Source organism: Pempheris klunzingeri, chromosome 18, assembly GCF_042242105.1.
Source record: "Pempheris klunzingeri isolate RE-2024b chromosome 18, fPemKlu1.hap1, whole genome shotgun sequence".
In the NCBI taxonomy this organism is placed as follows: Eukaryota; Metazoa; Chordata; class Actinopteri; order Acropomatiformes; family Pempheridae; genus Pempheris; species Pempheris klunzingeri.
The window spans coordinates 5,946,751-5,959,278 of NC_092029.1; positions in this window are offsets into that span (position 1 = coordinate 5,946,751).

Here is a 12,528-nt window from a genome sequence, read left to right on the forward strand (position 1 = left end):
CTCAGTGAACACATCGTGAAAATGCTCACCTGACATCATCAAGATCTCAAGACATATTTTCTGCAACTTAGCTAATTTCATCTCTAGTGGTTAAAAAAAACATATTTTCATATAATTTACATAAGAAATGATACTACTGTACTTTAAAACAATACTCACATGCCCATAAATACATGAAAAAAGTTATTGTTCACTATAACAATTCCTCCTTTTCAAACTGATGCTATTTCAGTCTAAGAGATGGGGGACATAAGTCATCGCCCTCGCTTTACTGAATAACTCTAAACTTCAGCCAAAGCTAACATGAGGCTAAAACACTGTGGCTGAACTATGTTCCAAAGTTAGTTTTTCTAGTACTAATTTCCCTCTTTGTGTTTCCACACAGAGTTTCCTTGCTGAGCTGCAGTGGAGGCAAAGTAACACAAAGGGGGATATTTGGACTAAAGAGACTGTGACTCTGGAAGACACCCACTCTGCTTGTCTAACTCAGACTGCTGAAGCGTCGTATTCGCTTTAACTGAACTCAAGAATGCATTTTTGGACAGAACAACAACTGTGAATCTAGTTCTCGATCTCTCCTATTGGAAAAGCATGCAGGAGGAGCAGCTGGAGCAAACAAACACTGTCTAAATGTGCATTTGGGCCCATCAGTGGTGTTAGAAGAAGACTTGAAAAGTGTGAATCTAAATGTAAAAATTATTGCACTGCTGACGTAAAAAGGTGCTACAAGATGCCTAAATGTGGGTGTTAAGATGTTAAACCATAACTAATTTGAGATTTGAACTGTACCTGAAAAACAGTGGTATCATCTGTAGCAATTAAATCACGCCTGCAAATAAATAGCAGTACTTAGAGCTTAAATATGTCACTATACTGGTAGATCTTGCTTTACTGTGCAATGTAAACAATAACACTGTGATCAAGCGAGATGAAGATATCATGACAACTTTAATTTAAGAATATAAAACATCTTATAAACCAGCAAACCCAGTCGAAGCCACATTTCTACATTTTGACTGCTTAAAAAAAAGAAGAGAACCTGATTTATCTTATTATTTCACGGAATGTGTTCACTTATTGGTCTGTTCAGCAAGATAAATCAAGCACACATCAAAGCAGTTCAAATATTTAAAACCTTATTCATGTTTTGTATATTTTGCCTGCAGGTCTGAAAGCCAGGACCACAGAGGGCAGTGCGGTGAGGTGAACCTGGGAAAGCCTACAACAGCTGTGAGAAACCATCAGATCTGCCATTCCTCACACTTCAACAGCCAACAAGAGAGCGATTTATGACGGCCGGAGAGGGAGAGAAAGGAGGACAGACAGCGCCGAAGGAGACATAAACAGAGAGAAAGAGGGAGAAAGAATGAAATAAACAGAGAGAGGAATAAAGATGGAGGAGCTGAGGGGAGATGTGATAAAGCAAGCGGAGTGAAAGACGAAAGAAATATAAATAGACAGAAAAAAAAGAGGAAGAGAGACAGAAAAAGAGAGAGGGAGAGAACAAGATGGCTGACTAAGATAGAGAAAAGGACAGAGGTGGCGATGCTTGGAGCTAAAGAGCGAGACAACAAACTCTGATCACACCGTTTAAAAATGAAGATAACACATCTGCATACTGCACGTGTCCGCAGAACGCTGCTGGGCCGGTCTCACACATGAAGTGTGCACACAGACAGACACAGACTCACATCAGCTCCAAGGTCAGGCCTTTCACAGAGAGTGTTCAGACAAGCTGGACAGCTGAGCGAATAGTGGCACAGTGCTGCAGCCAGAAGGCATGGCAGGCAGCCTAATGACAGGCTTAGACATTCAGATATAACAGTATCTTTCTCTGACTGCAGAGATTATTGTGCTAAACTACCGTCCCTACAGCAAAGGTCAGCGAAGGATGCTGTAAGGGCCTGTCGCCACTGCAGGTGTGGTTGACCTCATGTCCTTCAGGTAAAGGACAGTCTCTCCCTACACATTGATCCAACCTGCTGCTCCAAAAAAAAAAAAAAAAAAAAACTACAGATATTTCCTTCTACAGCTCCCCAACCCCCACCTCCACGCGTACACATATTTCCTCCTGTCGCGTTTTCGATTTCTGTCTGCTTGTCTTGTCTGTGGTGGGTTGGTGGTGTGGAAAGCTTCGTTTATTTGGTCTTTTAATACAAGCTGACCCCTGTTCCCTGTTGTGTGTGTGTGTGTGTGTGTGTGTGTGTGTGTGTGTGTGTGTGTATGCACGCGCACGCAGGTCCAGAGAGCACTCTCCCATGACAACTACGTCAACGACCCAAAGACAGTGTCGACAGAAGACCACACCACACGGGGAGAACACACACATTAACTGAGCACACACACATGCACACAAATGCACGTATACACCCATACATCCAACAAGGCAGTATCACACACAGAATAATATATATATATGTGTGTGTGTGTGTGTGTGTGTGCATGGGTTTTGGTCTTGAGGAAATCTTAAGCATGTGTTAGACGAACCCCCCGGGCTCCCACTCGGCCCCGATTGGCTGGTGAGTTTGCCGTGTTTGTTTCCACAGCGACATAGCTGTCACTGCCTGCTACCACCCAGGTAGAGCTGTCAATCATGCTGGCTCCCAGCCAACCACATCCAGGCCTCACCGCAACCAATCCCAACGCAGATCCTGTTTTTCACAAATTGTCTGGTAATAATTGTCATGGTGGCGAGATATCCTAAATGACCTTTTTAAATAACACTCGAATGTTTTACTGCAAAATCGAGAAAAACATTTATGGAGCTTCTGCTTTATGTTGGTAACAACACTGGTTTCTAATTGGATTTAGAGGGAACCATAATAAATTCAGAACAGCCACTGTTTAATCACAGTGCCTAAGGACGGTTGGCCGTATCCAGTTCTTTAGTCACAACCTTTTAATTTGATGCTGTCCATTCTGCATTTTGTTATACCTTCAATCACATCATTAGCTCCTTATTGCCCCTCTTCCTCTTATTTATGACATTAAAATCTCAAGAGTTTCTGAACATCATAATCCATCTTCGAAAGCAGACTTCCCTTATTGTCTTAAAATAAAGAATCTCAAACTGAACAACGGGCCGTTAACTGTGACAGTAAATATGGGGGTCATTGAAGTGTCTGGATTTGAAAAACAACAAACAATATGCGAGCACATTTTTCAGGTCACATACTACCTCAACTCTGTATTTAGCCTTTCATTTGAAGCTGGTCTCCTTGACACTGGGAAGACTTTTTTTTTTGACAAAGGCAACCCTGCTGTACACACAAATAATGAGAAGGGTCATAAAAACTAAAAATAGAGCCTTTTCTATTTTGGAGTTGAAGCATATCTGAATGATGGCGATGAAAAGCAGATGTAACACAACATAGGAGTCACGGCCTCCACAGAACCGGGACGGTCACATGTTCGCAAAAATAGACAAACATACAAGACATTCAGAGCGGGAGGGAGAGGGAAACAAAATCAAATGTTTTATTCTGTGACTGCAGACAAAGAAATGTATCTTTTTAAAGAGACTGCATTTGTTTTCCAACTGTAACACTGCATACGTGTGGAGGAACATTGCTTTTCCACTTAAACAGAATTCTCAAAACTATGCAGCCTCCCAGACCCCTCAAAACGTGATAGCAGAAGATTTAATTCATGCGTGTGTGTGTGTGTGTGTGTGTGTCAGTGCATCACTGTGAATGAGCTCGCTTGTGTGCTTTGCGTTAATCCCTGTCCTTGCTCGGCGGTCACACACGCCGTTGTACACACACAGAGCAGTTTGTCCCCTGTGGGCTACAGTAGCTCCCGGAGTGTGTTTGTGCGTCTTCTCAGCTGAATACAGTAAAGCCTCTTCACTGTAATCACTGATCAATAATAGTGATCAGGTGGCCAATCATCAATACTATTCCATCTGCTACCATTTGGCCTGAGCAAATAAACACACACACTTAGGCTGGGGACACACAGCATGACTGAAAAGCCTCTAAAGGGGCTCGACAGCAGACGTTTAAAGCTGTAGATTAAATCACTATTTTCAAGTTATAAGCAGAATTATTACCAACACACAAACGGCACAATCACCTCCTTCCCACCCACAAACACACGCAGGTCTACAGTATGAACCCATCATTAATGCGTTGAGCCGGATGTTGCGGTGACCTTTCTCTTTTTAGGCCTGACCCCAGCAGAAGACCCTGGAGAGGGATTAGTCCCTGATACGCCTAATTAACCCCACAGCACACGGCTCAGACTGAAGCAGCAGCTACTCACCCGCACTACAACACCCCGTCCCTGCTATATTTATACTTTCTTCCCCCCTTTCTTTCATTTGGCTAGAGTAAAGTGGGAGCCTTCCTTCAGTTTTCACTGGGCTCCTCAATTATAAAATGGAAGGAAAGCAAACTTTTCTGAGCCACTAGGTTTTTGTCCAACACCTGCAAAATTCATCTTCATACTCAAAACCGCCTCACCTTAAAATCTACCTAAAATCTGCTTCTTAACCTCATTTCCCAAAAGTTTTCCAGACACCCCATCCACCTTGACCCATCCACTAATACTCCTCTGGCCCGAGCTAACCCCTGTGTAATCCCTGCGAAGCCTAAACAAGTGTATTTTGACTGTGGGTTTTGTAGAAAGGAAGCAGATTGGATTTCCACTGGGTTTTAAAACCGACAAAAACATCCACATTGCGGAAATAAGCCTGTTAACATAACACACACACGCACATGCAAGTCTAAAGAGAGAGGTGACCAATTAGTTTCCAGTCTACACCCATGGGTAGAAAAATATCTTATTATTTGCTTCTTAAAATAAATCAATAATAATACATAAAATAATACGTCTATTGATATGTAATGAGTCGTTAAATGTTTAAATGGGAAGTCTTGATTTTTCTATTTTGCCACAGTTAATGGTTAATTAATTATTACATATCGACACTGATCCAATATTTACTCTTGAATAAAGCTCCATAGCTCACACACAGCCCAGTGTAGGCTTTAACAATCCAGTTTATACATGCTCCTGTTTCCTGGAGGCCCATATAGTGTCATAAAGCGTTGAAACGTCTGCTTCAATGTAAATCTGGCCTAACAGCACAGTTTGGAGAGCTTTAGGACAGCTGCTATTATACAAACAAGAGCACCACTTAGAAGATCGGTACACCTGCCACATTTTGCTGAAGAGATCTAGAAGAAGAGATGGAAAAGTCCCATTTTAGTTGTAGATGCTGTCAATGAATGATGCTGGCTCCTGTTCAGATTGTTCATGCTGCTCTATGGTTCATTTGCTCCAAATGCTGCAAGCATTTAACGATAGGAATACAGAATAAATTAGAAACCTTATAGAGCTGATAATGAAGCAATACTTGATTGGTCCCAACACAGTCTTATACTTCTCCCATGCTTAACTTAAACATCTCTTAAACCAAAACCTCACTTAACCAAACCCAGTTCATCAATCATAGATCGGTTGTGTCCCTGAAACACCGACCTGAAACAACCAACTTTTGAAGGCACAATAACAATTCGGCTGTGTGTTTGGTTTGGTTAAGAAAGATCGACTAAGCCTGCCGACACCCTGAGAAAAGTTTCAGATGTCCTCTTTTGAAATTGTCCTTCTTACTAGGTGACGTTTCACTTCAGACAAACACACACACACACACACACAGCTGTGTTCATAACCACAGTCAGTCACACACACACATATATACAGGACAGTATGTAAAGTATCCTGGGTTGGGCTCAGACGACGCAACTCGACACCCGACTATGAAACAGTTGCACAGAATCAGACGCTCTATTTAGAAGGTCACTAAGCAACACCTCTCTGCACTTTGATTTTTAATAGGCTGTAGTAAATAGCACTAATACTACAATTTAGTTGGCTTAAGTTACTACGTTTATCTATAGATTTACGTGACATATGCTAACTCCCATCCTGTTCACACCTCCTTTGCTCAGTCATGTGTGTGTATGTGTTTTCGAGTGGGTGTTTGCTGAAGCACATTTGTATTTTTTTTTTTTACATGTCAGCCCGTTTTTAGGTGCAGGGCGGCTGAATTAGGAATACATTAAAATATAATGCAGCCTAAAGATACCAGTTAACAAACGGGAACACATGTATTAACGTTTCAAACCCCCTCAGTAACACACAGGAAACCAACCATGTCCCCCCAACGTCAGCTTCAGTGTGTATGCGTGTGCGTTATTGCTTTATCTCCTCACAGAGACTTATGGGTACCTCCCTACAGCTGCAACTTTTCCCGGCTGAGTCACTTTGATAACTTTTGGTTGTGAATGCGTGTCTTTGTTTCCCTCACGGTATGGAAAGCATATGGATGTGTGTGTGTGTGTGTGTGTGTTTGTGTAAACCATCTACCAGGGCCAGTGTCTGCCACACAGGTGTGAAGGTGTGAAGGAAATTAAATACACTGCCTCCAAATGTGTGTGTGTGTGTGTGTGTGTGTGTGTGACTGTGTGCCTGTGAAAGCGAGTGTGTGTGAGATATTGAACACATACAGTATCTGATATTGAACTTCTCACTCTATCACATTACATGATTCACACGGTTCTGTTGTTCGTGTGTGAGCGGTCACTTGACCAATAAGTCAGTAGCTCATTACTGCAGTGTTTCACACTCCAGACATCACTTATCAAGCAAAAATCATTCTCACTTTACTTACTGTATTCAAACTTTTTTTTTGGTCGTTTATTCATGTGAGCACGGGGGAGAGGGTCTAGAGAGGAGGGGGGCAGAGAGGAGGGGGGTAACTGCATATTACAGGCATCCAGAGAGCAGGACAGATGGTTAGACACTGGTCAGAGTTACACAGCAAAAGGTTGTAAAAGAGCTATGGGAAAACCATGTGTGTGTCACCCAGGAACGCACACACTCTCACACAGATGTAAGCATATGCACACTCTTACACTTCAGGAATCATGTGCACATTTGCCAATGGTGATGAGAGGAAAACGTTTGAGGCAAAAGGAGAAACTCACATTCGGAAAAAGACAAGATACAGTTTGGGATTGTTCACATCCGTCTGCATTCATAGAACCTCATTTCAAAGAAGTGGCTAAAGAAGTGAATACTACGGCTGCACCTTTTGTTCCTCCTCTACCTAATCCTAAAGACACAAAACACAGACTTCCCCGATCATTAAAGCAGCAAAATAACTCCAAGTAGCATCAACAACCTCTTTTCCCCAGCTCTGCTGTCAGCACCCTCAGGATCCGGGTGACACATCAGTTCACTGGAACCACAGACAGGCGCCAAGGACGAGCCTAATCTACTCACACATCTCGCTCTCTCTGTGTGTCTCTGCTTTGGTCTGCCCCACTCTGTGTCTCTCTCTGGATCCTCTCCTCTCACAGCCGAGCTTACACTTACACCTGCAGCGAGGCGAGACTATCTGAGTCGGGATCTTTACGGAGGCAGGAGGACAGATGGGAGCGGCTGGGAGGAAAAAAAGGCGTCATCAGTTTTATCTGTAGCCAGTCGCTGTGAGATGGTCACTGTTGGTTTCTGGTTCTGCTCTGTTTAGATGTGTATGCGGCCTGTTTTGTGTGTGTGTGCGTGTTTGTTCACAGCTGTAGTCTGTGTGATGCCAGTTGTGTTCCCATCAGGGCATATTAAACATCACTGCACTGCAGACAACAATTTGCCTCTGATATTATACGGGTTGTATCTGGAATCTGGGTAGCAGAGGTTGCTCTTAGGTCAGGACAACATCTTTGATCAAATATTCTACATGAAACTCTTGGTTGTTGTGCTAAAACAGAAACTGAAATAACGAAGATAGATGGGATCGAAGCAAGCTGAAAGTTGACTAAAAGTTGAGGAATTTAAAAGGCAGCATGACAAAACAGCAGCACTATTAATGATTAGTGATCAGTAATGATTTTGTACTTTTGATTTTGAACAAAATTGGTAAATAACATCATAACTATGGATTACCTTAAAGGATTACCTCTTTCCAGTTTTACCACTAAACCTGCCTAATCAGTCTGTAAAATAATTGAATGTATATCAGTTTTCATAATATATGTATAGAAGTAATGGAAATGGCAATAAGAAAGAAGATGTTGATGTCTGACAATAACTAATATGGCTATGATTTCAGCATACACTATATGACCTTGTTTCTAGTTGTTGCTAATGGCCATTTCTTGTGTTTCCTCCTGCACTGTGCACATTAAACCATAAGCACGATCGAAGTGTTAGTACCCGTCTTCACTTTAATTCATGAGTGACTAGATTACCTTTCCTCTTTCAGCAGGCCAAGAACAGGACAAAATGTAGGTAAAAAGTGTCCCTGTTAGGTGCCGCTCTATTGAGTCTCCCATCACCCCGTGTTTCAGACACAGACGCCGGCCTGTCAGCAGCATCATGTGAGCGTGCTCCGTTCCCACGACCGACCCGCTGCAGGAGACGCCGTTGGGAAGGACACGGCATTCGGACACCAATGTAGCATGAGCTCCCAACCAGACTAGACCATACTACTGACGCTCGCATGTACGTGTGTGTGTGTGTGTGTGTGTGTGTGCGTGTACGTTCATGATATCAGCTCCCAGTGCTGCTATTACCCGCACCTTTCCATCCGGTTTAGACCCATGACCAAATAAACATCATTCACACTTCATCTCAGTCCACACACACACACACACACACACACACAGATCCAAGGCCTCGTTTCTGTAATTGAAATAAAACGGAGTGTGAGCAGAGGTTATGACCTGCTGGTTCAGCTGATGCACTATTAACCCTGCTCAACCAAAAGTGTTACGGTCTCTCTCGCTCTCACTCTCTCTCTCACATTCCCACCATCATCTTTCCACATGATTTCACATCCCCGACATGTCATCAATGTATATTTACCATCTAATGAAAATATGTCTGTGTGTGTGGACTGTTGCTGGATTTCTTATGAACCCTAAAATTCACCCTTTTGCACTTGCAGCATGTGTGTGTTGCACCGCGGGGTGGTGCAGTTTGATATCAGCGTATAGGGTTCAAAATAATAGAAGGACTAAGGCTTTCATTTCTCTGGCTGCTGTACAGAGGAGATGTTATTGTTATGATTTTAGCTCACAACTGTGCAATGGGAACACTTATCATGCTAGTCCTTTCATAATGCAATATCCACCAGGAAATAGAGCTATCAACAGGGCTATCCAGCCATGTAGCTGAAGGCTAAACTCTTTCGCCAATGTTTCCTCCTGCACAAATACAAAAAGACTCAATAATATAATCATAAGACCTGCATGTACAAATAAAACTGCAGCACTTGCACGGCTGTTATCACCAAAGCAAAGTAGACAGACATCAGTTTCAGCACACTGGACGCTGGACAGTCTGAACTGAAAGTAGACTCAGCAAGACTAGAGCAAGATAATATCATATCAAGAGTGAAGCTCCTCGTTTAAGAGACAGATAGTGACAGTAGTTTCTGGAACAGACCCGATGTTCCCAGATCCTTTTGCTCTCCCCTCCTACCTCCTCGCTCTCTCTCTCCTCTCATTTGTTTTCTCTCAGTGCTAATCTAAATTCCTCGTGAACACCTTCCATCACGCGCCTGATGATCCGTGCACAGCGCCCTCCCTGACAAAACCGCTTCATCAGTCCTACCAGTACACCCAGATACAATACACACACACTGTTGTGTGTTCCTGGCCTTGACCTTTGACCTCATCTCCCATAATTCCAATGGGTTTGGATCCCACACACACTGGCCTCTGAGCGCTAACAGATAAATCCAGCGGACTTTCACTTACACAAACAGGACAGGCGCACATACAAACTGTTTGTATGCGACTGTGTCCTTCTGCATGAGTACTCGTCCTCATCTACACATTATATGTGTTTGTTGATAGTATATACTTTATGTACAGTTTATGCTTTTATCTGATGATGCTAAAAGCGATGTGAGCACACCGTCTGTGTGTGTGGCCATGAGCGCTCTCCCCTCTGAGAGTTGTATTTAATCTAGGAGCAAGGCTACGACTCCCTTGACGGCTGTAGGCGTCACGCTCTGTAACGCCGCAGGGGCCCACAGAGCGGCCAAAGGAGAGGAGAGAGAGAGAGAAGAGAGAGAGAGAGAGTGGGGAAGCTCGTATTGCAACAGGCAAATGTAATGAATAAGTGCAAATTTCCTCTTCCTTAATGTTGGGGTCTCACTTCCAGGTTAGCAAAATACCAAGATTTGCTAACTAAGGCTGACAAATCTATCATGTCTTTTTTATTGTGGAGAGGCCATGTAGCAGGCTTCTTGTTTTTAGTTTTTGCTGACTGATGCTTTTGCTGCTTAGAAAGACGGTAGAATATCAGGGGAAGCTAATTCACATGAACTCCTTTAGTGACATGACCGAAGGCCAAAATGAAACTGTTGGCTGTTGCCTGGTTAATGTGCCGACTGCAGGTCGGAGTCTGGCCGACTGTGGGTCTTTGCTATTCAGCAAGACCAGCAGAGCGGTGAGTCTACTGTGAAACAATGTGCTGATCACGTCCACTCAGTGACAGTAGTAGGTTCATTTAGTAGGTTAGGTTATGCCGAATGTCCACAAAATCCACTGTCACGGTTTCACCAACAACTGGAAATGTTTCAAAAGCCACATTTATAATATAGTTTATGGGTATTTTGCTGACATTTTTCATATTTGACATGCATAGATACATGTTCGCAGCTCACTCAGACGAAGTAAGAGATGTTTTTTGGCTGTGCTGAATATGATGTCTCTTCTCCGTGAGCAGTCATTTTAAATGTCCTGACAACAGACAGAGAAATAAGTAAATGAGACTGTATATTGTGAATTCAGTTGCATTATAACACAGTAAGGTTGATGCTGTGTACATTGCCCATTAGCAGTTTGACTTGAGACTGCATATCATAAATATATCTTAATAAAGATGAAGTTAACAGTGCTAAAAGTAAAGTATGCAAAAGATAACAGGCTACATTTTTCATTTCACTGTGACAGATATATATTTAATCTACATCACAGCGTGATTACAGATTTCAAATGTTTCAATAACTATTTCAGAGTTATTGATGAAATAAGTTACCTACAAGTGTTGAATGCTTAACCTACGTGGAGTCGGTGAAGGATGTGGGAGTATTCAGATTTGATAAGCACAATCAGTGGTGGATTCTGACTCAATGAAATGCTATAAAACCTCAACTTAACTTTCCTCAGCTTTTCAACCTATAATTTCTTTTGTCGTCTCCTTATGTGAACTGAGGAGGAGAGGTTAACAAACTACTTCTCAAACTGATGATGCAGCAACTTGTTAAGATCCAATTATGCTCTTTGTACTGCGGCAACACACGTTATCCAAGCTTGTGGAGAATGATGGTCCTTAAGTTACGTGGTCAGAAATCTAAAATTACGCTCCAATTTATTCCAAACGGTAAGCGCCCAGCCACAGATGTCTGTGTTAACCTCACGCTGCAGTCTGAGGACATGCACTGTCTTACCTCAAATCCAATTAGGACAACACAGACGAGTGGTTAGTGTGTGTTGCGTGCATGTGGGCTGCATGGATGGATACATACACTCCAGAAAATGTGTATGTCGGGGTGTGTGTGTGATTTCATTTGTTGTCTGCCTGCCTGTATGAGCAGAGTACGTCTAAACAGGACTGTGTTTAAGCCTTGTAAACACTAAACATAGTGGGCTGTGACCAGCATGCTGCCGTGCTGCTTGTGATTAGCAGGTTACAGCAGAGTGATCAGAGAGAGCCAGGCGAGCGGAAACAAGAGAATGTGTTTTATGTGGACCTTATTTTAGCATAAATTTCCCAGAATTAGCTCCACTGTGGCAGGACTAATTTCAGACACAGGGATGTAAATGCTAAATATAAAGTAGCAAACATCTGACAGATGCAAAGACAGAAACTAATAAAATGCAAAGGCTTCTTTGCCAAGTCAGCACATAAAAGTGCATGGAGCACATACATATCCAACCAGAACACACGGAGCAGATGCTGTGCTATATGTGTTGCCTGTAAATTTTCCTTGAAAAGAAAGTTAAAAAAAACAACTAACAATATAAACACAAACAAGGTGCCTCAAACGCACGCATGTGTGGAAAATGTGGACATTTCTATTTGTGTCTGTGTAACAGTGCAGGCTAAAAATCCATTCTGACCAAAGGTCTAAGGTGTCTCATTATCAAGTTCAGAGAGCAGATGTCTTTGTGCTCAACACTTCCTAGCATACAGAGGTGCTAACCGAGGTGGCGTGGAGGGATCAAAAGTGGTCCAGTCCGAGCAGGCCATTACCACCATAAACAACCAAAGACACACACATGCACACAATCACACACACACACCCAAGTCACACACTTACCCTCGGGTCAGCCCTACTCGTGCTCTTGTTGCCCTGTTGTCCATGTCTGTCAGCAGCCTCCCCTACACACACACACACACACACCAGCACCACTGGCACAGGGGCACATGAGAAGTCAAAATAAAGTTATCTTGAGGTAAACATCCACATAGCATTATCACAAAGACAGAGGGTGGAGGAGGAGGAGG